General features: G+C 40.4%; 36 non-coding genes across 36 annotated transcripts; all 36 read right to left on the bottom strand.

The window, feature by feature from the left end:
• Positions 1-1,476: 1,476 nt before the first annotated feature.
• On the bottom strand, positions 1,477-1,562 carry Trnay-gua (transfer RNA tyrosine (anticodon GUA)). The gene is given in 2 exon segments: positions 1,477-1,512; positions 1,526-1,562. It is a non-coding gene; the product is annotated as a tRNA-Tyr (tRNA).
• Positions 1,563-1,751: 189 nt separating this feature from the next.
• Positions 1,752-1,837, bottom strand: Trnay-gua (transfer RNA tyrosine (anticodon GUA)). The gene is given in 2 exon segments: positions 1,752-1,787; positions 1,801-1,837. It is a non-coding gene; the product is annotated as a tRNA-Tyr (tRNA).
• Positions 1,838-2,026: 189 nt separating this feature from the next.
• On the bottom strand, positions 2,027-2,112 carry Trnay-gua (transfer RNA tyrosine (anticodon GUA)). Its single transcript is given in 2 exon segments — positions 2,027-2,062; positions 2,076-2,112. It is a non-coding gene; the product is annotated as a tRNA-Tyr (tRNA).
• Positions 2,113-2,576: 464 nt separating this feature from the next.
• Positions 2,577-2,662, bottom strand: Trnay-gua (transfer RNA tyrosine (anticodon GUA)). Its single transcript is given in 2 exon segments — positions 2,577-2,612; positions 2,626-2,662. It is a non-coding gene; the product is annotated as a tRNA-Tyr (tRNA).
• Positions 2,663-3,126: 464 nt separating this feature from the next.
• On the bottom strand, positions 3,127-3,212 carry Trnay-gua (transfer RNA tyrosine (anticodon GUA)). Its single transcript is given in 2 exon segments — positions 3,127-3,162; positions 3,176-3,212. It is a non-coding gene; the product is annotated as a tRNA-Tyr (tRNA).
• A 464-nt stretch (positions 3,213-3,676) lies between these two features.
• Positions 3,677-3,762, bottom strand: Trnay-gua (transfer RNA tyrosine (anticodon GUA)). The gene is given in 2 exon segments: positions 3,677-3,712; positions 3,726-3,762. It is a non-coding gene; the product is annotated as a tRNA-Tyr (tRNA).
• A 182-nt stretch (positions 3,763-3,944) lies between these two features.
• Positions 3,945-4,030, bottom strand: Trnay-gua (transfer RNA tyrosine (anticodon GUA)). Its single transcript is given in 2 exon segments — positions 3,945-3,980; positions 3,994-4,030. It is a non-coding gene; the product is annotated as a tRNA-Tyr (tRNA).
• Positions 4,031-4,219: 189 nt separating this feature from the next.
• Trnay-gua (transfer RNA tyrosine (anticodon GUA)) lies at positions 4,220-4,305 on the bottom strand. Its single transcript is given in 2 exon segments — positions 4,220-4,255; positions 4,269-4,305. It is a non-coding gene; the product is annotated as a tRNA-Tyr (tRNA).
• Positions 4,306-4,494: 189 nt separating this feature from the next.
• On the bottom strand, positions 4,495-4,580 carry Trnay-gua (transfer RNA tyrosine (anticodon GUA)). The gene is given in 2 exon segments: positions 4,495-4,530; positions 4,544-4,580. It is a non-coding gene; the product is annotated as a tRNA-Tyr (tRNA).
• A 189-nt stretch (positions 4,581-4,769) lies between these two features.
• Trnay-gua (transfer RNA tyrosine (anticodon GUA)) lies at positions 4,770-4,855 on the bottom strand. Its single transcript is given in 2 exon segments — positions 4,770-4,805; positions 4,819-4,855. It is a non-coding gene; the product is annotated as a tRNA-Tyr (tRNA).
• Positions 4,856-5,044: 189 nt separating this feature from the next.
• On the bottom strand, positions 5,045-5,130 carry Trnay-gua (transfer RNA tyrosine (anticodon GUA)). The gene is given in 2 exon segments: positions 5,045-5,080; positions 5,094-5,130. It is a non-coding gene; the product is annotated as a tRNA-Tyr (tRNA).
• Positions 5,131-5,584: 454 nt separating this feature from the next.
• Trnay-gua (transfer RNA tyrosine (anticodon GUA)) lies at positions 5,585-5,670 on the bottom strand. Its single transcript is given in 2 exon segments — positions 5,585-5,620; positions 5,634-5,670. It is a non-coding gene; the product is annotated as a tRNA-Tyr (tRNA).
• A 182-nt stretch (positions 5,671-5,852) lies between these two features.
• Trnay-gua (transfer RNA tyrosine (anticodon GUA)) lies at positions 5,853-5,938 on the bottom strand. Its single transcript is given in 2 exon segments — positions 5,853-5,888; positions 5,902-5,938. It is a non-coding gene; the product is annotated as a tRNA-Tyr (tRNA).
• Positions 5,939-6,127: 189 nt separating this feature from the next.
• Trnay-gua (transfer RNA tyrosine (anticodon GUA)) lies at positions 6,128-6,213 on the bottom strand. The gene is given in 2 exon segments: positions 6,128-6,163; positions 6,177-6,213. It is a non-coding gene; the product is annotated as a tRNA-Tyr (tRNA).
• Positions 6,214-6,402: 189 nt separating this feature from the next.
• On the bottom strand, positions 6,403-6,488 carry Trnay-gua (transfer RNA tyrosine (anticodon GUA)). Its single transcript is given in 2 exon segments — positions 6,403-6,438; positions 6,452-6,488. It is a non-coding gene; the product is annotated as a tRNA-Tyr (tRNA).
• A 189-nt stretch (positions 6,489-6,677) lies between these two features.
• On the bottom strand, positions 6,678-6,763 carry Trnay-gua (transfer RNA tyrosine (anticodon GUA)). Its single transcript is given in 2 exon segments — positions 6,678-6,713; positions 6,727-6,763. It is a non-coding gene; the product is annotated as a tRNA-Tyr (tRNA).
• Positions 6,764-6,952: 189 nt separating this feature from the next.
• On the bottom strand, positions 6,953-7,038 carry Trnay-gua (transfer RNA tyrosine (anticodon GUA)). Its single transcript is given in 2 exon segments — positions 6,953-6,988; positions 7,002-7,038. It is a non-coding gene; the product is annotated as a tRNA-Tyr (tRNA).
• Positions 7,039-7,502: 464 nt separating this feature from the next.
• Trnay-gua (transfer RNA tyrosine (anticodon GUA)) lies at positions 7,503-7,588 on the bottom strand. The gene is given in 2 exon segments: positions 7,503-7,538; positions 7,552-7,588. It is a non-coding gene; the product is annotated as a tRNA-Tyr (tRNA).
• Positions 7,589-8,052: 464 nt separating this feature from the next.
• Positions 8,053-8,138, bottom strand: Trnay-gua (transfer RNA tyrosine (anticodon GUA)). Its single transcript is given in 2 exon segments — positions 8,053-8,088; positions 8,102-8,138. It is a non-coding gene; the product is annotated as a tRNA-Tyr (tRNA).
• Positions 8,139-8,327: 189 nt separating this feature from the next.
• Positions 8,328-8,413, bottom strand: Trnay-gua (transfer RNA tyrosine (anticodon GUA)). The gene is given in 2 exon segments: positions 8,328-8,363; positions 8,377-8,413. It is a non-coding gene; the product is annotated as a tRNA-Tyr (tRNA).
• A 182-nt stretch (positions 8,414-8,595) lies between these two features.
• Positions 8,596-8,681, bottom strand: Trnay-gua (transfer RNA tyrosine (anticodon GUA)). Its single transcript is given in 2 exon segments — positions 8,596-8,631; positions 8,645-8,681. It is a non-coding gene; the product is annotated as a tRNA-Tyr (tRNA).
• A 189-nt stretch (positions 8,682-8,870) lies between these two features.
• On the bottom strand, positions 8,871-8,956 carry Trnay-gua (transfer RNA tyrosine (anticodon GUA)). The gene is given in 2 exon segments: positions 8,871-8,906; positions 8,920-8,956. It is a non-coding gene; the product is annotated as a tRNA-Tyr (tRNA).
• Positions 8,957-9,145: 189 nt separating this feature from the next.
• Positions 9,146-9,231, bottom strand: Trnay-gua (transfer RNA tyrosine (anticodon GUA)). Its single transcript is given in 2 exon segments — positions 9,146-9,181; positions 9,195-9,231. It is a non-coding gene; the product is annotated as a tRNA-Tyr (tRNA).
• Positions 9,232-9,420: 189 nt separating this feature from the next.
• Positions 9,421-9,506, bottom strand: Trnah-gug (transfer RNA histidin (anticodon GUG)). Its single transcript is given in 2 exon segments — positions 9,421-9,456; positions 9,470-9,506. It is a non-coding gene; the product is annotated as a tRNA-His (tRNA).
• A 189-nt stretch (positions 9,507-9,695) lies between these two features.
• Trnay-gua (transfer RNA tyrosine (anticodon GUA)) lies at positions 9,696-9,781 on the bottom strand. Its single transcript is given in 2 exon segments — positions 9,696-9,731; positions 9,745-9,781. It is a non-coding gene; the product is annotated as a tRNA-Tyr (tRNA).
• A 454-nt stretch (positions 9,782-10,235) lies between these two features.
• Positions 10,236-10,321, bottom strand: Trnay-gua (transfer RNA tyrosine (anticodon GUA)). The gene is given in 2 exon segments: positions 10,236-10,271; positions 10,285-10,321. It is a non-coding gene; the product is annotated as a tRNA-Tyr (tRNA).
• A 182-nt stretch (positions 10,322-10,503) lies between these two features.
• Positions 10,504-10,589, bottom strand: Trnay-gua (transfer RNA tyrosine (anticodon GUA)). Its single transcript is given in 2 exon segments — positions 10,504-10,539; positions 10,553-10,589. It is a non-coding gene; the product is annotated as a tRNA-Tyr (tRNA).
• Positions 10,590-10,778: 189 nt separating this feature from the next.
• On the bottom strand, positions 10,779-10,864 carry Trnay-gua (transfer RNA tyrosine (anticodon GUA)). Its single transcript is given in 2 exon segments — positions 10,779-10,814; positions 10,828-10,864. It is a non-coding gene; the product is annotated as a tRNA-Tyr (tRNA).
• Positions 10,865-11,053: 189 nt separating this feature from the next.
• Trnay-gua (transfer RNA tyrosine (anticodon GUA)) lies at positions 11,054-11,139 on the bottom strand. Its single transcript is given in 2 exon segments — positions 11,054-11,089; positions 11,103-11,139. It is a non-coding gene; the product is annotated as a tRNA-Tyr (tRNA).
• Positions 11,140-11,328: 189 nt separating this feature from the next.
• On the bottom strand, positions 11,329-11,414 carry Trnay-gua (transfer RNA tyrosine (anticodon GUA)). Its single transcript is given in 2 exon segments — positions 11,329-11,364; positions 11,378-11,414. It is a non-coding gene; the product is annotated as a tRNA-Tyr (tRNA).
• A 189-nt stretch (positions 11,415-11,603) lies between these two features.
• On the bottom strand, positions 11,604-11,689 carry Trnay-gua (transfer RNA tyrosine (anticodon GUA)). The gene is given in 2 exon segments: positions 11,604-11,639; positions 11,653-11,689. It is a non-coding gene; the product is annotated as a tRNA-Tyr (tRNA).
• Positions 11,690-12,153: 464 nt separating this feature from the next.
• On the bottom strand, positions 12,154-12,239 carry Trnay-gua (transfer RNA tyrosine (anticodon GUA)). The gene is given in 2 exon segments: positions 12,154-12,189; positions 12,203-12,239. It is a non-coding gene; the product is annotated as a tRNA-Tyr (tRNA).
• A 179-nt stretch (positions 12,240-12,418) lies between these two features.
• Trnay-gua (transfer RNA tyrosine (anticodon GUA)) lies at positions 12,419-12,504 on the bottom strand. The gene is given in 2 exon segments: positions 12,419-12,454; positions 12,468-12,504. It is a non-coding gene; the product is annotated as a tRNA-Tyr (tRNA).
• Positions 12,505-12,693: 189 nt separating this feature from the next.
• Positions 12,694-12,779, bottom strand: Trnay-gua (transfer RNA tyrosine (anticodon GUA)). Its single transcript is given in 2 exon segments — positions 12,694-12,729; positions 12,743-12,779. It is a non-coding gene; the product is annotated as a tRNA-Tyr (tRNA).
• Positions 12,780-12,961: 182 nt separating this feature from the next.
• Trnay-gua (transfer RNA tyrosine (anticodon GUA)) lies at positions 12,962-13,047 on the bottom strand. The gene is given in 2 exon segments: positions 12,962-12,997; positions 13,011-13,047. It is a non-coding gene; the product is annotated as a tRNA-Tyr (tRNA).
• A 4,101-nt stretch (positions 13,048-17,148) lies between these two features.
• Trnay-gua (transfer RNA tyrosine (anticodon GUA)) lies at positions 17,149-17,234 on the bottom strand. The gene is given in 2 exon segments: positions 17,149-17,184; positions 17,198-17,234. It is a non-coding gene; the product is annotated as a tRNA-Tyr (tRNA).
• Positions 17,235-25,000: the final 7,766 nt, after the last annotated feature.

The raw sequence follows: 25,000 nt of genomic DNA, 5'->3' as shown, positions 1-25,000 counted from the left end.
GGAGGAACAGCTCGGTGCAAGAGTCGTGCAGAAACAGGCTGAACCTCTTTTTTTGCAGGATTTGGTGCTTTTATCGTCAGAAATAACCAAGCGCTTGAACTCACATGTTCGCTCTTCGGTGCAGTTATTTGTTTTGGCAAGGGATCAGGCCTTTTTTAAGGTACAATTTTTTAGTGGTGACAGAGCTGGAGATCTTGGTCGAGTGAAAACAAAGGGGATTCTTTATTTCCCGGAAAAGAAGGCTCTACTCTTTAACCATACATTAACTAAGTCCCTCCGAGACGGAACCTCGAACGTTTTTGCCCTCAAGCGTCATCCAGATTCTACTATTTGCCCAGTTACCGCAGTGGAAGTTTACATTGCTGTATGCGACCTGTTAAAAATTTCTATCCGACAAGGATATTTGTTTAGACCCCTCAACCCATCTGGTGAAATTTTGCCGGCACCTTTTGAGTCGGCTACCGCTCAGGCACGGCTCTCGACGTATGTTCGCCGGATTCCAGCTTTTGTTAATCGGAACGTTACCTTACATGGTCTAAGGAGTGGTTGTGCAATTTCGTTGGCTATTTCCGGGGCGAAGCTTGATACGATCATGGATCACGTGGGATGGAAGTCCTCGTCGACAGCACGTCATTACATTAAGTTGAATCAGGTTCTTGGCCTTGGTGGAGCAGCGGATACCATGTCTTCGTTGGAGGTGGATTTAACAAAAGTTTACAAGCAGTATAATGACCTGCAAGGTTTTACCTTTGCTTTCTAAACATTAGGCTTACTTTCTTTCTGATATGGTGTGAATGTATACGCTGAATGCATGTTTCAAGGTGTAAAGCTTGACTATGTCTGATTTTCTCAAACTTGAGCGTTGTTACAGTTTGGTTTTCTTGTTTTGTTAGAGATAACTTTAGTGAATATTTACTGGAATGTTTTCTTCAGCTTGAATGTGCTATTTCGGTTTTCACTAATTCGTTTGGGGGTGTCCTGTCCAGTTAGCTCTGTAGAAATAATTTTAAATGTGTTGGCATCTTTTATAGTCGTGCTCGCATATTAGTGAGGGTTGGAAATTAGGGTGATTTTCGTTAAGGATGGGTGAGGTTGGGGATTTATTTTGGTTGTGGGGATAAGCCAGCGAATTCCTCGGCGATAGTGAGGCGCAGTCTGGGGTGACTTTCCCATAACTAAATGCTAATGAGTATGCAGGAGGGATAATGAACTATTCATACTTCATTAATATTCATTAGCCCTCGTGCGCATTATATAAGCATGAGTTAATTATTCATAGTTGTCAGTTTTGCCTAACTTTGGTTGGAATCGACCCACCCACCAACCCCTGGCCCTCTGCTTACTCTATTAGCACTCTTCATGTTTTCCCCAGCGAGCTTGCTCGTCTGGGGTGACTTTCCCATAACTAAATGCTAATGAGTATGCAAGAGGGATAATGAACTATTCTGTGTAAGAACTCAAGGGGACACAAAAAGATCCTTCGAGCCGGATTCGAACCAGCGACCTAAGAATGTCCTTACACAATCTACAGCCCTCCGCTCTACCAACTAAGCTATCGAAGGTCGGTGAAATTTTTACTGAAGTCCCTGCAATTAGATTTTTCTAAGAAAAGTGCAAAATTTTCATTGCACTGGAGAGAACCAATGGAACTTCCCGAAGTAAATTATGCAAAGTTTGCATATAATGTACCCATGCAAAAACTTAATAAGGTTACACTATTCTGTGTAAGAACTCCAGGGGACACAAAATGATCCTTCAAGCCGGATTCCAACCAGCGACCTAAGGATGTCCTAACACAGTCTACAGTCCTCCGCTCTACCAACTAAGCTATCGAAGGTCGGTGAAATTCTAACTAAAGTCCCTGCAATCAGATTTTTCTAAGAAACGTGCAAAATTTTCATTGCACTGGAGACACCCAATGCAACTTCCCGAAGTAAACTATGCAAAGTTTGCTAATAATTTACCTATGCAAAAACTTCATAAGGATACACTATAATGTGAAAGAACCCAATAGGCCACGAAAAGATCTTTCGAGCCGGATTCGAACCAGCGACCTAAGGATGTCCTATCACAGTCTACAGTCCTCCGATCTACCAACTGAGCTATCGAAGGTCGGTGAAATTCTTACTGAAGTCCCCGCAATTAGATTTTTCTAAGAAATGTTCAGAATTTTCATTGCACTGGAGACACCCAATGCAACTTCCCGAAGTAAATTATGCAAAGATTGATTATAATTTACCCCTGCAAAAACTTGTTAAGGATACACTGTTATGTGTAAGAAACCAATAGGCCACAAAAAGATCCTTCGAGCCGGATTCGCACCAACGACCTAAGGATGCCCTATCACAGTCTACAGTCCTCCGCTCTACCAACGAACCTATCGAAGGTCGGTGAAATTCGCACTGTATTTCCTGCAATCAGATTTTTGTAAGAAACTGGCAGAATTCTCATTGCACTGGAGACACCCAATGTATCTTCCCGAAGTAAGTTATGCAAAGTTTGCTTATAATGTACCCATGCAAAAACTTGATAAGGTTACACTATTCTGTGTAAGAACCCAATAGGCCACAAAAAAATCCTTCAAGCCGGATTTGAACCAGCGACCTAAGGATGTCCTATCAAAGTCTACAGTCCTTCGCTCTACCAACTGACCTAACGAAGGTCGGTTAAATTCTAACTGAAGTCCCTGCAATCAGATTTTTTTAAGAAACTTGCAGAATGTTTATTGCACTGGACACACCCAATGCATCTTCCCGAAGTAAATTATGCAAAATTTGCTTGTAATTTACTCATGGAAAAATTTGATAAGGATACACTATTATGGGTAAGAAGCCAATAGGCCACCAAAAGATCCTTCGAGCCGGATTCGTAGCAGCGACCTAAGGATGTCCTATCAAAGTCTACAGTCCTCATCTCTACCAACTGAGCTATCGAAGGTCGGTGAATTTCCAACAGTAGTCCATGCAATCAGATTTTTCTAAGAAACTTGCAGAATTTTTATTACACTAGAGACACGCAATGCAACTTCCCGAAGTAAATTATGCAAAGTTTGCTTATAATGTACCCATGCAAAAAATTGATAATGTTACACTATTCTGTGTAAGAACTCAAGGGGACACAAAAAGATCCTTCGAGCCGGATTCCAACCAGCGACCTAAGGATGTCCTAACACAGTCTACAGTCCTCCGCTCTACCGACTGAGCTATCAAAGGTCGGTGAAATTCTAACTGAAGTCCCTGCAATCAGATTTTTTTAAGAAACTTGCAGAATGTTTATTGCACTGGACACACCCAATGCATCTTCCCGAAGTAAATTATGCAAAATTTGCTTGTAATTTACTCATGGAAAAATTTGATAAGGATACACTATTATGGGTAAGAAGCCAATAGGCCACCAAAAGATCCTTCGAGCCGGATTCGTAGCAGCGACCTAAGGATGTCCTAACACAGTCTACAGTCCTCCGCTCTACCGACTGAGCTATCGAAAGTCGATGAAATTCCAATAGTAGTCCATGCAATCAGATTTTTCTAAGAAACTTGCAGAATTTTTATTACACTGGAGACACGCAATGCAACTTCCCGAAGTAAATTATGCAAAGTTTGCTTATAATGTACCCATGCAAAAAATTGATAATGTTACACTATTCTGTGTAAGAACTCAAGGGGACACAAAAAGATCCTTCGAGCCGGATTCCAACCAGCGACCTAAGGATGTCCTATCAAAGTCTACAGTCCTCCGCTCTACCAACTGAGCTATCGAAGGTCGGTGAATTTCCAACAGTACTCCATGCAATAAAATTTTTCTAAGCAACCTGCAGAATTTTCATTGTAGTGGCAAGACAAATGCAAGAAGTAAAATATGCAAAAATTGCTTTAAATGTACCCATGCAAAATTTCGATAAGGTTACACTATTCTGTGTAAGAACGCAATATGCCACAAAAGGATCCTTCAAGCCGGGTTCGAACCAGCGACCTAAGGATGTCCTAACACAGTCTACAATCCCCCGCTCTACCAACTGAGCTATCGAAGGTCGATGAAATTCCAACAGTAGTCCATGCAATCAGATTTTTCTAAGAAACTTGCAGAATTTTTATTACACTGGAGAGACGCAATGCAACTTCCCGAAGTAAATTATGCAAAGTTTGCTTATAATGTACCCATGCAAAAAATTGATAATGTTACACTATTCTGTGTAAGAACTCAAGGGGACACAAAAAGATCCTTCGAGCCGGATTCCAACCAGCGACCTAAGGATGTCCTAACACAGTCTACAGTCCTCCGCTCTACCAATTGAGCTATCGAAGGTCGGTGAAATTCTAACTGAAGTCCCTGCAATCAGATTTTTCTATGAAACGTGCAAAATTTTCATTGCACTGGAGACGCCCAATGCGACTTCCCGAAGTAAATTACGCAAAGTTTGCTATTAATTTACCTATGCAAAAACTTGATAAGCATATACTATAATGTGGAAGAACCCATTAGGCCACGAAAAGATCCTTCGAGCCGGATTCGAACCAGCGACCTAAGGATCTCCTATCACAGTCTACAGTCCTCCGCTCTACCAACTGAGCTATCGAAGGTCAGTGAAATTCTTACTGAAGTCCCCGCAAATATATTTTTCTAAGAAATGTGCAGAATTCTCATTGCACTGGAGACACCCAATGCAACCTCCTGAAGTAAATTATGCAAAGATTGCTTATAATTTACCCCTGCAAAAACTTGTTAAGGATACACTGTTATGTGTAAGAAACCAATAGGCCACAAAAAGATCCTTCGAGCCGGATTCGAACCAACGACCTAAGGATGCCCTATCACAGTGTACAGTCCTCCGCTCTACCAACTGAGCTATCGAAGGTCGGTTAAATTCTAACTGAAGTCCCTGCAATCAGATTTTTGTAAGGAACTTGCAGAATTCTCATTGCACTGAAGACACCCAATGCATCTTTCCAAAGTAAGTTATGCAAAGTTTGCTTATAATGTACCCATGCAAAAACTTGATAAGGTTACACTATTCTGTGTAAGAACCCAATAGGCCACAAAAAGATCCTTCGAGCCGGATTCGAACCAGCGACCTAAGGATGTCCTATCAAAGTCTACAGTCCTTCGCTCTACCAATTGAGCTATCGAAGGTCGGTTAAATTCTAACTGAAGTCCCTGCAATCAGATTTTTTTAAGAAACTTGCAGAATGTTTATTGCACTGGACACACCCATTGCATCTTCCCGAAGTAAATTATGCAAAACTTGCTTGTAATTTACTCATGAAAAAACTTGATAAGGATACACTATTATGGGTAAGAAGCCAATAGGCCACCAAAAGATCCTTCGAGCCGGATTCGTAGCAGCGACCTAAGGATGTCCTATCAAAGTCTACAGTCCTAATCTCTACCAACTGAGCTATCGAAGGTCGGTGAATTTCCAACAGTAGTCCATGCAATCAGATTTTTCTAAGAAACTTGCAGAATTTTTATTACACTGGACACACGCAATGCAACTTCCCGAAGTAAATTATGCAAAGTTTGCTTATATCTTACCCATGCAAAAAATTGATAATGTTACACTATTATGTGAAAGAACCCAAAAAGATCCTTCGAGCCGGATTCGAACCAGCGACCTAAGGATGTCCTATCAAAGTCTACAGTCCTCCGCTCTACCAACTGAGCTATCGAAGGTCGGTGAATTTCCAACAATACTCCATGCAATCAAATTTTTCTAAGCAACCTGCAGAATTTTCATTGTAGTGGCAAGACAAATGCAAGAAGTAAAATATGCAAAAATTGCTTTAAATGTACCCATGCAAAATTTCGATAAGGTTACACTATTCTGTGTAAGAACGCAATATGCCACAAAAGGATCCTTCAAGCCGGGTTCGAACCAGCGACCTAAGGATGTCCTAACACAGTCTACAGTCCTCCGCTCTACCAACTGAGCTATCGAAGGTCGATGAAATTCCAACAGTAGTCCATGCAATCAGATTTTTCTAAGAAACTTGCAGAATTTTTATTACACTGGAGAGACGCAATGCAACTTCCCGAAGTAAATTATGCAAAGTTTGCTTATAATGTACCCATGCAAAAAATTGATAATGTTACACTATTCTGTGTAAGAACTCAAGGGGACACAAAAAGATCCTTCGAGCCGGATTCCAACCAGCGACCTAAGGATGTCCTAACACAGTCTACAGTCTTCCGCTCTACCAATTGAGCTATCGAAGGTCGGTGAAATTCTAACTGAAGTCCCTGCAATCAGATTTTTCTATGAAACGTGCAAAATTTTCATTGCACTGGAGACACCCAATGCGACTTCCCGAAGTAAATTACGCAAAGTTTGCTATTAATTTACCCATGCAAAAACTTGATAAGCATATACTATAATGTGGAAGAACCCATTAGGCCACGAAAAGATCCTTCGAGCCGGATTCGAACCAGCGACCTAAGGATATCCTATCACATTCTACAGTCCTCCGCTCTACCAACTGAGCTATCGAAGGTCAGTGAAATTCTTACTGAAGTCCCCGCAAATATATTTTTCTAAGAAATGTGCAGAATTCTCATTGCACTGGAGACACCCAATGCAACTTCCCGAAGTAAATTATGCAAAGATTGCTTATAATTTACCCCTGCAAAAACTTGTTAAGGATACACTGTTATGTGTAAGAAACCAATAGGCCACAAAAAGATCCTTCGAGCCGGATTCGAACCAACGACCTAAGGATGCCCTATCACAGTCTACAGTCCTCCGCTCTACCAACTGAGCTTTCGAAGGTCGGTGAAATTCGCGCTGTACTCTCTGCAATCAGATTTTTGTAAGAAACTTCCAGAATTCGAATTGCACTGGAGACACCCAATGCATCTTTCCAAAGTAAGTTATGCAAAGTTTGCTTATAATGTACCCATGCAAAAACTTGATAAGGTTACACTATTCTGTGTAAGAACCCAATAGGCCACAAAAAAATCCTTCGAGCCGGATTCGAACCAGCGACCTAAGGATGTCCTATCAAAGTCTACAGTCCTTCGCTCTACCAACTGAGCTATCGAAGGTCGGTTAAATTCTAACTGAAGTCCCTGCAATCAGATTTTTTTAAGAAACTTGCAGAATGTTTATTGCACTGGACACACCCAATGCAACTTCCCGAAGTAAATTATGCAAAATTTGCTTGTAATTTACTCATGAAAAAACTTGATAAGGATACACTATTATGGGTAAGAAGCCAATAGGCCACCAAAAGATCCGTCGAGCCGGATTCGTAGCAGCGACCTAAGGATGTCCTATCAAAGTCTACAGTCCTCATCTCTACCAACTGAGCTATCGAAGGTCGGTGAATTTCCAACAGTAGTCCATGCAATCAGATTTTTCTAAGAAACTTGCAGAATTTTTATTACACTGGAGACACGCAATGCAACTTCCCGAAGTAAATTATGCAAAGTTTGCTTATAATGTACCCATGCAAAAAATTGATAATGTTACACTATTCTGTGTAAGAACTCAAGGGGACACAAAAAGATCCTTCGAGCCGGATTCCAACCAGCGACCTAAGGATGTCCTAACACAGTCTACAGTCATCCGCTCTACCGACTGAGCTATCAAAGGTCGGTGAAATTCTAACTGAAGTCCCTGCAATCAGATTTTTTTAAGAAACTTGCAGAATGTTTATTGCACTGGACACACCCAATGCATCTTCCCGAAGTAAATTATGCAAAATTTGCTTGTAATTTACTCATGGAAAAATTTGATAAGGATACACTATTATGGGTAAGAAGCCAATAGGCCACCAAAAGATCCTTCGAGCCGGATTCGTAGCAGCGACCTAAGGATGTCCTATCAAAGTCTACAGTCCTCATCTCTACCAACTGAACTATCGAAGGTCGGTGAATTTCCAACAGTAGTCCATGCAATCAGATTTTTCTAAGAAACTTGCAGAATTTTTATTACACTAGAGACACGCAATGCAACTTCCCGAAGTAAATTATGCAAAGTTTGCTTATAATGTACCCATGCAAAAAATTGATAATGTTACACTATTCTGTGTAAGAACTCAAGGGGACACAAAAAGATCCTTCGAGCCGGGTTCGAACCAGCGACCTAAGGATGTCCTAACACAGTCTACAGTCCTCCGCTCTACCAACTGAGCTATCGAAAGTCGATGAAATTCCAATAGTAGTCCATGCAATCAGATTTTTCTAAGAAACTTGCAGAATTTTTATTACACTGGAGACACGCAATGCAACTTCCCGAAGTAAATTATGCAAAGTTTGCTTATAATGTACCCATGCAAAAAATTGATAATGTTACACTATTCTGTGTAAGAACTCAAGGGGACACAAAAAGATCCTTCGAGCCGGATTCCAACCAGCGACCTAAGGATGTCCTATCAAAGTCTACAGTCCTCCGCTCTACCAACTGAGCTATCGAAGGTCGGTGAATTTCCAACAGTACTCCATGCAATAAAATTTTTCTAAGCAACCTGCAGAATTTTCATTGTAGTGGCAAGACAAATGCAAGAAGTAAAATATGCAAAAATTGCTTTAAATGTACCCATGCAAAATTTCGATAAGGTTACACTATTCTGTGTAAGAACGCAATATGCCACAAAAGGATCCTTCAAGCCGGGTTCGAACCAGCGACCTAAGGATGTTCTAACACAGTCTACAATCCCCCGCTCTACCAACTGAGCTATCGAAGGTCGATGAAATTCCAACAGTAGTCCATGCAATCAGATTTTTCTAAGAAACTTGCAGAATTTTTATTACACTGGAGACACGCAATGCAACTTCCCGAAGTAAATTATGCAAAGTTTGCTTATAATGTACCCATGCAAAAAATTGATAATGTTACACTATTCTGTGTAAGAACTCAAGGGGACACAAAAAGATCCTTCGAGCCGGATTCCAACCAGCGACCTAAGGATGTCCTAACACAGTCTACAGTCTTCCGCTCTACCAATTGAGCTATCGAAGGTCGGTGAAATTCTAACTGAAGTCCCTGCAATCAGATTTTTCTATGAAACGTGCAAAATTTTCATTGCACTGGAGACGCCCAATGCGACTTCCCGAAGTAAATTACGCAAAGTTTGCTATTAATTTACCCATGCAAAAACTTGATAAGCATATACTATAATGTGGAAGAACCCATTAGGCCACGAAAAGATCCTTCGAGCCGGATTCGAACCAGCGACCTAAGGATCTCCTATCACAGTCTACAGTCCTCCGCTCTACCAACTGAGCTATCGAAGGTCAGTGAAATTCTTACTGAAGTCCCCGCAAATATATTTTTCTAAGAAATGTGCAGAATTCTCATTGCACTGGAGACACCCAATGCAACCTCCTGAAGTAAATTATGCAAAGATTGCTTATAATTTACCCCTGCAAAAACTTGTTAAGGATACACTGTTATGTGTAAGAAACCAATAGGCCACAAAAAGATCCTTCGAGCCGGATTCGAACCAACGACCTAAGGATGCCCTATCACAGTGCACAGTCCTCCGCTCTACCAACTGAGCTATCGAAGGTCGGTTAAATTCTAACTGAAGTCCCTGCAATCAGATTTTTGTAAGAAACTTGCAGAATTCTCATTGCACTGAAGACACCCAATGCATCTTTCCAAAGTAAGTTATGCAAAGTTTGCTTATAATGTACCCATGCAAAAACTTGATAAGGTTACACTATTCTGTGTAAGAACCCAATAGGCCACAAAAAGATCCTTCGAGCCGGATTCGAACCAGCGACCTAAGGATGTCCTATCAAAGTCTACAGTCCTTCGCTCTACCAATTGAGCTATCGAAGGTCGGTTAAATTCTAACAGTAGTCCCTGCAATCAGATTTTTTTAAGAACTTTGCAGAATGTTTATTGCACTGGACACACCCATTGCATCTTCCCGAAGTAAATTATGCAAAACTTGCTTGTAATTTACTCATGAAAAAACTTGATAAGGATACACTATTATGGGTAAGAAGCCAATAGGCCACCAAAAGATCCTTCGAGCCGGATTCGTAGCAGCGACCTAAGGATGTCCTATCAAAGTCTACAGTCCTAATCTCTACCAACTGAGCTATCGAAGGTCGGTGAATTTCCAACAGTAGTCCATGCAATCAGATTTTTCTAAGAAACTTGCAGAATTTTTATTACACTGGACACACGCAATGCAACTTCCCGAAGTAAATTATGCAAAGTTTGCTTATATTGTACCCATGCAAAAAATTGATAATGTTACACTATTATGTGAAAGAACCCAAAAAGATCCTTCGAGCCGGATTCGAACCAGCGACCTAAGGATGTCCTATCAAAGTCTACAGTCCTCCGCTCTACCAACTGAGCTATCGAAGGTCGGTGAATTTCCAACAATACTCCATGCAATCAAATTTTTCTAAGCAACCTGCAGAATTTTCATTGTAGTGGCAAGACAAATGCAAGAAGTAAAATATGCAAAAATTGCTTTAAATGTACCCATGCAAAATTTCGATAAGGTTACACTATTCTGTGTAAGAACGCAATATGCCACAAAAGGATCCTTCAAGCCGGGTTCGAACCAGCGACCTAAGGATGTCCTAACACAGTCTACAGTCCTCCGCTCTACCAACTGAGCTATCGAAGGTCGATGAAATTCCAACAGTAGTCCATGCAATCAGATTTTTCTAAGAAACTTGCAGAATTTTTATTACACTGGAGAGACGCAATGCAACTTCCCGAAGTAAATTATGCAAAGTTTGCTTATAATGTACCCATGCAAAAAATTGATAATGTTACACTATTCTGTGTAAGAACTCAAGGGGACACAAAAAGATCCTTCGAGCCGGATTCCAACCAGCGACCTAAGGATGTCCTAACACAGTCTACAGTCTTCCGCTCTACCAATTGAGCTATCGAAGGTCGGTGAAATTCTAACTGAAGTCCCTGCAATCAGATTTTTCTATGAAACGTGCAAAATTTTCATTGCACTGGAGACACCCAATGCGACTTCCCGAAGTAAATTACGCAAAGTTTGCTATTAATTTACCCATGCAAAAACTTGATAAGCATATACTATAATGTGGAAGAACCCATTAGGCCACGAAAAGATCCTTCGAGCCGGATTCGAACCAGCGACCTAAGGATATCCTATCACATTCTACAGTCCTCCGCTCTACCAACTGAGCTATCGAAGGTCAGTGAAATTCTTACTGAAGTCCCCGCAAATATATTTTTCTAAGAAATGTGCAGAATTCTCATTGCACTGGAGACACCCAATGCAACTTCCCGAAGTAAATTATGCAAAGATTGCTTATAATTTACCCCTGCAAAAACTTGTTAAGGATACACTGTTATGTGTAAGAAACCAATAGGCCACAAAAAGATCCTTCGAGCCGGATTCGAACCAACGACCTAAGGATGCCCTATCACAGTCTACAGTCCTCCGCTCTACCAACTGAGCTTTCGAAGGTCGGTGAAATTCGCGCTGTACTCTCTGCAATCATATTTTTGTAAGAAACTTCCAGAATTCTCATTGCACTGGAGACACCCAATGCATCTTTCCAAAGTAAGTTATGCAAAGTTTGCTTATAATGTACCCATGCAAAAACTTGATAAGGTTACACTATTCTGTGTAAGAACCCAATAGGCCACAAAAAGATCCTTCGAGCCGGATTCGAACCAGCGACCTAAGGATGTCCTATCAAAGTCTACAGTCCTTCGCTCTACCAACTGAGCTATCGAAGGTCGGTTAAATTCTAACTGAAGTCCCTGCAATCAGATTTTTTTAAGAAACTTGCAGAATGTTTATTGCACTGGACACACCCAATGCATTTTCCCGAAGTAAATTATGCAAAATTTGCTTGTAATTTACTCATGAAAAAACTTGATAAGGATACACTATTATGGGTAAGAAGCCAATAGGCCACCAAAAGATCCGTCGAGCCGGATTCGTAGCAGCGACCTAAGGATGTCCTATCAAAGTCTACAGTCCTCATCTCTACCAACTGAGCTATCGAAGGTCGGTGAATTTCCAACAGTAGTCCATGCAATCAGATTTTTCTAAGAAACTTGCAGAATTTTTATTACACTGGAGACACGCAATGCAACTTCCCGAAGTAAATTATGCAAAGTTTGCTTATAATGTACCCATGCAAAAAATTGATAATGTTACACTATTCTGTGTAAGAACTCAAGGGGACACAAAAAGATCCTTCGAGCCGGGTTCGAACCAGCGACCTAAGGATGTCCTAACACAGTCTACAGTCCTCCGCTCTACCGACTGAGCTATCGAAGGTCGATGAAATTCTAACAGTAGTCCATGCAATCAGATTTTTCTAAGAAACTTGCAGAATTTTTATTACACTGGAGACACGCAATGCAACTTCCCGAAGTAAATTATGCAAAGTTTGCTTATATTGTACCCATGCAAAAAATTGATAATGTTACACTATTATGTGGAAGAACCCAAAAAGATCCTTCGAGCCGGATTCGAACCAGCGACCTAAGGATGTCCTATCAAAGTCTACAGTCCTCCGCTCTACCAACTGAGCTATCGAAGGTCGGTTAAATTCTAACTGAAGTCCCTGCAATCAGATTTTTTTAAGAAACTTGCAGAATGTTTATTGCACTGGACACTCCCAATGCATCTTCCCGAAGTAAATTATACAAAGTTTGCTTATAATGTACCCATGCAAAAACTTGATAAGGTTACTCTATTCTGTGTAAGAACCCAATAGGCCACAAAAAGATCCTTTGAGCCGGATTCGAACCAGCGACCTAAGGATGTTTTATTAAAGTCTACAGTCCTCCGCTCTACCAACTGAGCTATCGAAGGTCGGTGAATTTCCAACAGTAGTCCATGCAATCAGATTTTTCTAAGCAACGTGCAGAATTTTCATTGTAGTGGCAAGACAAATGCAAGAAGTAAAATATGCAAAAATTGCTTTTAATTTACCCAGGCATAATTTCGATAAGGTTACACTATTCTGTGTAAGAAAGCAATATGCCACAAAAGGATCCTTTGAGCCGGGTTCTAACCAGCGACCTAAGGATGTCCTAACACAGTCTACAGTCCTCCGCTCTACCAACTGAGCTATCGAAGGTCGATGAAATTCCAACAGTAGTCCATGCAATCAGATTTTTCTAAGAAACTTGCGGATTTTTCATTGCACTGGAGACACCCAATGCAACTTCCCGAAGTAAATTATGCAAAGATTGCTTATAATTTACCCCTGCAAAAACTTGTTAAGGATACACTATTATGTGTAAGAACCCAATAGGCCACAAAAAGATCCTTCGAGCCGGATTCGAACCAGCGACCTAAGGATCTCTTAACACAGTCTACAGCCCTCCGCTTTTTTTTTCTTTAAAAAGGCTCACAAAGAGATTTTTTTTATTTACAAGTAAAAAAGGAATTCAATTTGATTTACATAGCATTTGCCTGGCTATAATGATGAAGCTAATTATTGTAACATTTTTTACTTAGAATGTGAAGACTAAATGATTATTCTCGATTTTATCAAAAGCTTCTCCAAGGCACTACTGAGATTCAAAGTTGTTTAAAAGAGTCTTTCTTGACGAGTACAACTTAAACTGAAACTGCAAATGCGATTTTATTATGGATGCAACAATCGCTTCCGGTGGTACTGTGACATTGTGAAGTCGATGATTTCCGGCTGATTTGTATATTGAAAACCTGGCAACAGATAATGTCCAGTTAATAAGTTAACATGCTTTTGACTAAAGGGTTCATCACTTCTTTTAACTCAACCGAATGATGTAATTGTCCTTGTTAGTTGTAGTTTACTATTTGAAATCGTATCTATAAAGGTCTTTGTATATAGCCAAAACTGAACTACCGTTAGACAGTCAAGAAAAGCATGTTCGACCGTATGAATCTCACCACAGTGGAAACAATTCGCAGAGTCATGAATGCGTATGCGCTGCAGAGATAAACCAGTGACAATCACCCTGTGTGCAATCTTCTAGTTTACGTCACTCATCTTGTTAGACACCAGTGGAGAATACAAGGTTCTCCATTGCTTTGCATTGAAACTAGGCACCGGCTGAAGGGTACTTTCCCAGTAGTCTGCAGATGATACAACAGGTTTGAGTGGTTGGTATAGCTGATGGTAAAGGTCACGCGTCTTGTATGTAACAATATCCGTGGAAGGATGGCCTGGGTTTGTGTTTACAATACCAAAAACAGGTTGTAAGGTGGGTTGATTTCCTGTTTCGCTTGCGCTGATCTGATAGCACCATTCTTCATTTAGCTTACGTGCCGTCGTGAATAATGGAGGGGAGTGCTGGTCTGATATCAGCTCGTGAAGGGCCGGGGCTCGCAAGAAACCAGGAGCAAATTCGTAACAAATATCTTTGATCTGGATAATTCCGCCTCTGATCCAATCCTCCAATCCCCATACATAAAATTATTATTCCTGGAAGTAATCAAGCCATACAGAAATAAAGGTTCGTTTAGAATTTCCGAGACAGACACTGGGGTCTGGGAACGGGTATGATACTGACTATGCTTGAACCAGGCTCTGAGCAGCTCCTGATGAAACGATGGGATGTCTCTGTTGATGTTCTGCAACGAGTAATTCAGAGCCAAGGTCATTTTACCTATCTTCATATTGGCTACACGGAGCAAATGAGCTGTAAAATACTTCCAGAGAGCATCTTCTGTTGTGAGTAGCCGCTTCAAGGTGTTCATTCGGAATGCTTGAATTTCAGTTTCCAGGAAAGGGATGTTAAAACCGCCTGCACTGAGAGGTAGAGCGAGAATTTCCGTATTGACAAGTGGATGTTTGTTGTTCCAGAAGATCCCATAGATGGCTTGTTCAATCTGCGCACAGGCCCAAGGTGGTACAGAGAGGGATATAGCATTATACTACAAAGTGGAAGTAAGGAGACTGTTAATTAACAGGGCTCTTCCCCTTAGGCTTAAGTCTCTGTGCCGCCACAATCCGATGATATTATTAATTTTCTGAATCTTCGTTTCCCAGTTTATCTGAGAACAGTCCACGTTGCCAAAATACTGGCCCAAGATCTTCTCCGGGATGAAGTCATTGTACACATGTACCAGTCAAAACCATGTAGCTGCTCTGTACGCTGTGAAAAAGATCCACACCATAATCCCTTACACTTGCCCTTTTAAATTTTGGCCCCAGAGGCACGCTCCTAGCAGACAAAAACCGAAAAACTTTCTGTAATGGAGTCATCATCTGTCAAAAGTAAGGTGCTATCATCAGCAAACTGGGAAAGTATGAGCTCCGTATCGGAGTTGGGAGGGATGATCCCATGTATTCTAGGGTTGTTCCTGAGGTTCACCGCCGTTTCAGCCGACAAGACATACAAGGGCATGGACAAGGGACATCCTTGCCTTAGTCCTCTCTCCAAGCCAATAAAAGCTGTGAACCAACCATCCGTTTTAACAGAGCTGGAGACTGAGTTATATACGACTTGGATCCATCTCAAGAAACTGGGTCCGAAACCAAAACGATCAAGTGTCTTAAACAGGAATCCGTGCTCAACGCGGTCAAAAGCTTTCAGCTGATCCACGGAGATCAAGGCAAGCAGGACATTCTCTTCGTTAGCATACGTGATAACATCGTGCAAAAGGCGCGTGTTGTCATTTATCGTGCGCCCTTTAATGGAGGCCGTCTGATCAGAATGGACATTAAGGGGAAGTACTTTATGAAACCTATTGGCAAGCACCTTGGTTAAAATCTTATAATCCGATGTCAGTAGTGTAATAGGCCTCCAGTTCTCAAGCAGTGTTCGATCTCCCCTTTTAAACAATAGCGTAATTATCCCACGTCGTTGAGATGCCGACCGGCGCCTCGTCAGGAAGGCGTAATTGAAGGCCAAAAATGCTTGTGAAAGTTGGACGTCAAACCATCTATTTTATCGATCGAGCTCATCCGGACCTCAAGCAGTCCTCTTAAGCTTAGAAAGAAAAAGTGTGACAACATGAAGATGTATTTCAGGTATTCTCGCACCATCAGGGCTACATATTCAGGGTCTGAATTTATGCTACAAAAGTATTCATTAATGTTGTCTTGATGAATAACTGAACTTATCAACCGAGGCTGAATATCTCTTCCAGAGATAGTATTGACAGTCGACCACCATGCACGCGAGTCCCCTATCAGACATAAATATTCCTGCTTAACAGCTTGTCGTTGAGTTTCCCTAGTAAAATGGTTAATTTTGTTCCCAAGGCCGACAGGGAGTGGTTTAGATCTCTTTTGCAGCCTATTCCTAAATTTCAAAAGATGTTTAACCAATGGCGAAATGAAAGGAGGATCCCTGGAGGACATACGAACAGAAATCAGAAATCTCTTGCCAATCATGACTTCCAAGCAGATAAGCCATATGAATTTTCCTATGTTCTCTAACATCTCTAAACTGTATGCTGCTACGTTTAGCTTTAGCAAAAGTTCGTGGACATGTAATAACCATAATGTGGTAAAATGAATAAAGCCTTGAAATTTATATTGTAGCGGACAGACAAATCATCTTCTTTTTCTTGGTTTAGGCTTGCAATTTCACACAGTTTTGGAAATAGTTAAAAGATAATTGAAAGGATAAGAAACACCATACTAACAGATTCCAAAAAAAGGTATTTTTGAGAACAGTCCGCGGACGAAAAGAGCGGGAAAAGACAACTAAGCGCTGTCACGTGTGAGAACTCGATAGGCCACAAAAAGCCCCTTCGAGCCAGATTCGAACCAGCGACGTAAGCAAGTCCTTACACAGTCTACAGTCCTCCGTTCTACCAACTCAGCTATCGAAGGTGGACAAAACCTTAGTTTTACTCCTCGCATCTAGATCTTTCTAACAAAGTTGAACAATCAAATCGCGCACTTCAAGAAATCATTAACTTTAGTAAGAAGAAAGAAAATGGAAACAAAATATACAAGTCAAATGCACTGAATGAAACCCCGAAATTACTATTGTAGTGGACAAAGAAATCGAGTTCTTTTTCTCGGTATAGGCTTGCAATTTTACACAGTTTTGAAGATAAGACATAACTGAAAGGATAAGAAACACTATACTAACAGATGGCATAAAGGTTTTTCAAAACAGTTCACAAACGAAAAGAGCGAGAAAAGACAACTAAACTACGCTCATAATGTACCCATGGAGTAACTTGATAACGTTGCATATCATGTCTAAGAACTCGATGGGCCATAAAAAGATCCTCCGATCCAGATTCGAACCAGCGACCTAAGGATGTCCTAACACAGTCTACAGTCCTCCGCTCTACCAACTGAGCTATCGAAGGTCATTGAAATTCTAATTGAAGTCCCTGCAATCAGATTTTTCTATGAAACGTGCAAAATTTTCATTGGACTGGAGACACCCAATGCAACTTCCCGAAGTAAATTACGCAAAGTTTGCTATTAATTTACCCATGCAAAAACTTGATTAGCAAACACTATAATGTGGAAGAACCCAATAGGCCACGAAAAGATCCTTCGAGCCGGATTCGAACCAGCGACCTAAGGATGCCCTATCACAGTCTACAGTCCTAAGGGAATTAAGGATGTCCTAACACAGTCTACATTCCTCTGCTATAGCAACTGAGTTATCGAAGGTTAACGTAAAAAAATAACAAAATCCTAATTTTACTCCTTACAACCAAACAAATCATATTGATATCTTTTTCTTTGTATAGGCTTGCAATTTCAAACAGTTTTGGAGGTAAAAGATAATTGAAAGAATATGAAACACTAACAGATGGCGAAAGGCTGGGGTTTTTCATAGCAGTCTGGTGACAAAAAGAGCGAAATATATATAACCAAACTACGTTAATAATGTAGCCATGGAGTAACTTGATAAGGATACACTTTCATGTGTATGAATCCAATGGGCCACAAAAAGCTCCTTCCAGCCGGACTCCAACCAGTGACCTAAGGATGTCCTAACACAGTCTACAGTCCTCCGCTCTACCAAATGAGCTATCGAAGGTTAAGGAAATCCCTACTTTACTCACCGCAAGGCAACCGCATTTTCCTAATAAAGTTGGACTATAAAACCACGGATTTCCAGAAAACATTCACTTTAGTAAGAAAAAAGAAAATAAAGGAAACGAAATACACAAGTCCTAATCCTGCTCGATGCATTGAATTAAGACTCGAAATTTTCATTGTCCTGGACGGACAAGTCACGACAAATGCCTTTTCTTGGTGAATAGGCTTGAAATTTTCCCTGTGGAATTTTGAAAAATTGGGTTGGTATAGATTGCATTTTGTGCATTTTGAGGGCCGTTACATAGAAAATCAAATAGACTTTGACATAGATAATGATGATAATCTCACTTATAATACAGACGACATCAAATATTTTAGTATGTCTGAATTTTCATGAATTTTTTGCTTTGTTGCCATGATTTTGAGAAACCTGAGAAGCAGGAAACCATTCGAGCGGCCTATTTGGGAATTCTTTTGGACAGTAGACGTCACTAAACTCACAATATTAAATGCAAAAACAGTTGGCCAGACAGGTCCCGTAAATGTAATTAATGCAATCACAAATCAATGACAGGAACGTACTGTATTGTCCACGTTTATTCGATCAAATCCAGTTTCTTCATCTGGAACTTCTACCAACAAACTAATGTAGTACAGTTGCACCTCCTTGAATGGATAAACCGGTAAATCCCAAGTTACCGTTCCATGGAAAGTGTAGTCCATTTGTGCTACCAACGGCCTTTCAAGTCGAAAATGGTGGACCACTCGATCCTCTATTGGTGCATCGGGAGGATCAACTAAAATAGTGGGATACAAAAAAAAAAAAAGAAAAAGAGCGAAAAGGGGACACAGTAGATCATTGTCTATAAATGTATGCACTTTTAAAAGAAACTATTTATGAAAAGAAAAATACCATTTCAGTCGAAGCACTAAAGAAAGCCAACACAAACTTGCGGTCGAATAACATCGACGCTAGGGTCTTTTCGGCTTTCAAAGTCCTCCCAACGAACAGACCAGCAGAGAAGACCCTGGGACGAGGTTGGCGCTCGAAATCTGAGCATGATAATTTTTCTCATGCAAAAATGTGGGTGGAATCTCATCCTCCGAATTCAACAACTTCACCAAAAAGGAAAAACATCGAATTGAATTTTTTCTCAGTTTTAGTTATCGTAACAGAAAGAAGAGAGGGCTCATCTGATGTCCAGTCCTATTTCAAAGCCCTTGACTAATGTAAGTTAAAGTTCATTGGTTTTTTGCTTTTTGAATTTTATTATTTTTTTAACATTCATTTCATTTGTTACTCTATCACGGGAAACCGTAATTATTGGTTCATTGATAATAAATTAAGGGTTTTAGAAGCGATCAAAAAATAGGCTTTTCCAAAATGAAATTTCAAAGACAATTTATTTATTTATATATTTACTGATTAAGTATGAATACATACCTGGTGGAATCAACAATAGGACATAGGTCCACTACGAGGTTAACTACCAGCCCGTCCCAACGTAAAACATTAAGAACCCATTCTACCCTGACTAAAAGATCGCTAGCAGTGACAACTTGTGGAGATATTTGTCTTACGACACTTAGGACAGATAATTTTATACGATCTAATATCATCTTGATCAAACACGTATTGCAGTCTTTGGAAGTAAAAGGATTATAGAGATTTATGAGTAGATTCAAGACCCTAAACGCCACTGATAAATAAAACACGTATGCAATGAACACTTACATTGATAGCACAGCGATAGGGGGTAATTTGTAATATTCTGACAACCTGAAAAAGACCGAGTCAAGAACACAATGGTTATTAATTTGATTTTAGCTATTAACATTAGGTTTTACAACACAGAAACGACATCTATCCATCCATCCCCTCCTTTGTCTGTATCTATTACTTCATTCACTCTTTCAGATTCCAGTTTTAATTCATGCTGAATATGCAAATGAATGGGTGCGCATGTGGAAAGAAAGACTCAAGAGTCCTCCTTGGTAAAATGACAGACACGAACAGACAATATAGCAGTCAGGTTTTCACGTTTGAGGAATCCATTCATGTTTATTTTCGTCGGTCAACTTTTCTTAAAATTTTAATTTTCCGGTGTAAGCTTCGGTTTTTTTTTTTTTTTCATTTTTATATGTGTTCTCAAGTCTAGACATGTTTCTAGTTTCATCCCCATCGAAAGCGTACACCCCAACAGCGGTAATTGTTGATGTGAAGAAGCCTTGCTACATGTATTGAGCAACATCTGAAGTCTCGTCGGCTTATTCTAAATTAAACTCTTCCCCGTGTGAAAGCAAACAAATACATTTGCTAAAGCATCAAAGACGGCTGTCGCTGGAGGAAGAAGGTGAAAAGGGTACGCTTGTCGACTATTGCCTTGTCGCATGTTCAAGGTTTTTGTCTTGTTTACATTTGCTCTGGCTGAATTTTGCCGCCTAGTTTGACTGACTAGAAAATCTATAAGAATTTAGTGACTTGAGTTTCTGTCGCACTTATGGCCTACATGGCCTACTACCTATTGAACCACAAGACCGTTTACCATAGTTCATTTTACATTTGAATTTCTCGAAGCAGAAAGGTCACAAAACGTTGAGAAATTGATCGCGGAACGAAGAATTTAGTAAGGTCGAACACGTTTGTTGACTATTTCTCCGTCATAACACGTCATATCCAAGATGACGCCCTCCAAGTCACGAAAGAGGGAACTTCAAAAAAGTGCTCTTGTCACATTTTAAGAGGAAACTGGAGAAAAGGACAATAATTTTCGAAGAGTTTTCGTAATTTAGAGAAACTTTTTTCTAGAGCGTACTTTCGCTTTAACAGTTTTCTATCACATGACCCTCGAACAAGAAAATATACAAAAGGGTGAAATCTAAACAAATGATGAATTACAGAAAATTTTCACATTGAATCATTTAGAGTTACCGAAATAATTTACATTTTACATTTACGATGTACATTTAGCCATGTTTTTTTTACACTGAATTCCATTGGAACTACATCAGCGGCACCCAACGACAGTCTTCGGTGAAGTATGCGTTCGGGAGAGTCAATTTGGTCTAAGAATTTCGGTTCTACGCTGCCAAACAGTGATACGTTTCTTTACTAAAACGTTACCTAAAAGATTCGCAACCAAGGAAAAAAGGGAATTTATTGCCAAGAGGAAATAAATGGATTTATCAATCGATGTATTTTGTCCTTGCTTTTCATTGGCGGAGAGCCCACCACGTGACCTGCAAATAACTGCCTACAAATAAGTGTTTTCCTGCAAATAATATTGGGCTCATGCGCAGTTGACACCACGCTCTTGCGAGAAAGTGGCAGATCGGTTCCTCGAGCTGTCAGAGAACGATTCGACATCTTTAGTTGATCGAAAGAACAGTGAGAATACTAAAAAAGGAACGAAAGTTGCACTCAACGTATTTCGAGAGTATCTCAAGGAAAGCAAGGTAGACGAAGAGTCACTCGTGTCATCGACGCGAAGGACAAGTTGGTGATGCTGAAGCCAGAAAAAAAAAGGCGAGCTTTACACCAAAGCTTCACTTGTCGGAATACGCTTTGAAAACTGTGAAATTCCTCAGCTTTGTTGATGCCTAGTGTTATCGAACGTTTGACTGTAAGTACAATTTGAAGTCTACAAATATAATTATGCTGAGAAGGAAACCATGGCTTGGTGCCATTACTCGACTCTGTAAGGCAGCGCGCGCTTACAGCTTCTCGGAAACAAAAACCAAAAAAAAACTCCGTGATCGAATGATAAAACAATTATTGACCTCGGTTATCGCAAAATTGATCTGCGAGACACTGAAAAATAACGATATTTTGCGATAACCGAGGTCAATGATTGTTAATTATGCGGAGTGTGACATGCTTAGTTAGTTATTACCCGTGATGCACTGTTGGGGCATTCCTGTCATCCGGAAATTTCTCTTGATCTTATCCCGTGCAGAAGTTAAGCGTAGGGCTCTTTCACTTAATCATCCAAGGAATTCAAGATCATTTTCTTAGGCTGGCGATGGGCTACTTCTTATAGGCTATCACTACCATAGTGGCACGGTTTTTCTTGTTTCCTTTCGAGAAGATCATTACTTCAAGAATAATCCTTATCTTAATAAACGTGTTATTTGGTTATTTTGTTATTCTCAAGATTTGTTGTTTAGGGTTAGTTAGGTTATGATTCACCCTTGGGTCTGTTTACTTATTACATTGTACCTTCGAGGTTTCTCCCTCAGGGCCCGTTATTTTATGACCTTTGAAGTTTTCGTCCTCCATGTGTGTTATTTATCAACTTTCGGGTTTTTTCCTCATAGTTTAATTTTCTGTACTCGGTGCGACTCATTTTTCAGTATTTGCTTTTGCCTACGGCTGTTTTTGTTCATGTTCATTGCATTGCGAGCTTTGTCTTGCTGACGGACGTGCTTTTATCATTTTGGTATACTGTTCCATCTTCGGATAACTTCGAGCTATAATAAACCTATGCCTCGATCTACACTAAACCTATCTTTATTAATTTTTGTTTATTATTGTACCCATTTTTTTTGTCAGTTTTGTTTTTCCCAATATTAAATTTTGCAAACATGGGTTACCGTGCTGACTTTAAATAAACGGCCTAGCCCAACAGGGCTTGGCCAAAATATGCCAGACACATTTCGTATTGGCATGTGTGTTCCAGCAAACAGAGCTCGCCCAAAGCAACGCCTTGCCAACAATATCAGTCTTTATGCATGGAGTATGAAGCATAACGGGAATTTATTGCCAAGAGGAAATAAATGGATTTATGCAGAGTGTGACATGGTTAGTTAGTTATTACCCGTGATGCACTGTTGGGGCATTCCTGTCATCCGGGAATTTCTTTTGATCTTATCCAGTGCAGAAGTTAAGTGTAGGGTTCTTTCACTTTCTCATTCAAGGAATTCAAGATCATTTTCCCCTCCCTTCCCTCCTTATCCTTAGTGTCTTGTGGATGGCGGGTGTGCCCTCACCTTTGCTGGGATCACGTCTTCCATATTTGGGTATTTCTTAGGTTACCATGCTGATTTTAAATAAAAGGCCTCGCCCAACAGGGCTTGGCCAAAATATGCCAAACATATTTCGTATTGGTATCTGTGTTCCAGCAAAAAGAGCTCGCCTAAGCCAACGCCTTGCCAACAATATCAGTCTTTATAGCATGACGCATAAATAGTCCCACACGTTTTAGGAGGGATATTTTTGTAATTTTTGGCACAAAAAGGTCATCTAGCAGTTTCGGATGTGCAAGTGGTTCGCTGGGACATTCTTAGAAGGTACCGTTCAGCTAGCAATTTCTGAAAGAAAGAAATCATTCCCTAAAATTTTCGGACATTTCAATTTTCAGATTCTTCTAGGTGATGAAAACATCTCTTGAGACAGTCTTTATACATACAAGGAGCCTATAAATATCTCTCAAGGACTTTTTTCTTAATTGGAGGATAATTTGCTCGTTGAGTACCCTTGCTACATGCTCATAGTCAAACTGTGACTTTTATATTGAAATAAAGATAGAGATAATGCAAACAGCCACTTTTTCCAGTGGAGGAGAAAGCGACACTGGGAACAATAGAGCTCCCCGAAGCTAGCTGTGAAAAGAGCGTCAAACCTCTCAAGGAATAGAGTACGAAGCATAAACACGAGTGAAACAGAAAATCCACGATTTTAGTACTAAGCCCGCCTTTACCTGGATACGTGTATCGTAATACAGCAGGATCACTAACACTGCAACTAATCAAGGAATAAACCTGAAAGAAACAATATATTATCAAACATAGAAAAAACCCCCAGCATTCAGTAACACATCGATAATACCCTAGAATGCCTATAGACTCCACGTTAATGCTACCTAAGTTTGGAAACGTTGGAACTGGTTTTCGAAGTGGAACTAAAAGCCGCAAACAAGTAGTCTAAACTTTGGCTTATTCACTGATTCAAACGTCACTTACTGTTAGCTGGTTACTTTATACTAGAGATATTAATTAACAAATTGCGATTTTTGAAAAGATCAAGAAACTTTTTAATTCGTACGTTATTTTGAAGAAATCTGAACAAATTAACATACAGCAACCTAGGCTATCGTTCTATGTATGCCACGTAGAAAGTTAATATGGCGGCGACCAGAGGGGACAATATAAGCAAAAACTATTCATGACTGATAAGTACAAGGAAAGGTTACGTTTATACAAACGTTGGCCGTGTAGCACTTATATTTTAAACAGAATTAACTGGAGAGAGTGTAGTGTAACGTGAAGTGCTAGATTTTCTATCCCATATAACCATGTGAGCGTTAGCCCTACTGATGGAACTGGGCCCACACAAGGACAGAGAAAAACTCTGACCAGGGTGGGAATTGAACCCACGATCTTCGGGTGAGATCTCCGCCGCTCTACCGACTGAGCTACAAGGTCAGACGGGAACAGGCCGTGGGAACTGAAGATGTTAAAGTCACGGCAATTAACATGTACAAGTACAAGGAAAGGTTACGTTTATACAAACGTTGGCCGTGTAGCACTTATATTTTAAACAGAATTAACTGAAAAGAGCTCGAGTGTATCGTAATGTGAAGTGCTATATTTCTAGCTCATATGAACCATGTGAGCGTTAGCCCTACTGATGGAACTGGGCCCACACAAGGACAGAGAAAAACTCTGACCAGGGTGGGAATTGTATGGGCTCAGTTGCGGGCCCAGTTGTGGGCCCAGGGTGGGAATTGTGTGAGACTTGTGTGGGCCCATCAGTAGGGCTAACGCTCACATGGTTCATATGGGCTAGAAATATAGCACTTCACCTTACACTACACTCTCTTCAGTTAATTCTGTTTAAAATATAAGTGCTACGCGGCCAACGTTTGTATAAACGTAACCTTTCCTTGTACTTGTACATGTTAATTGCCGTTTAACAACTTCAGTTCCCACGGCCTGCTCCCGTCTGACCTTGTAGTTCAGTCGGTAGAGCGGCGGAGATCTCACCCGAAGATCGTGGGTTCAATTCCCACCCTGGTGAGAGTTTTTCTCTGTCCTTGTGTGGGCCCAGTTCCATCAGTAGAGCTAACGCTCACGTGGT

The sequence above is a fragment of the Montipora foliosa genome, chromosome 12 (assembly GCF_036669935.1).
Source record: "Montipora foliosa isolate CH-2021 chromosome 12, ASM3666993v2, whole genome shotgun sequence".
In the NCBI taxonomy this organism is placed as follows: domain Eukaryota; kingdom Metazoa; phylum Cnidaria; class Anthozoa; order Scleractinia; family Acroporidae; genus Montipora; species Montipora foliosa.
This window is presented reverse-complemented; position numbering and strand designations above follow the sequence as displayed.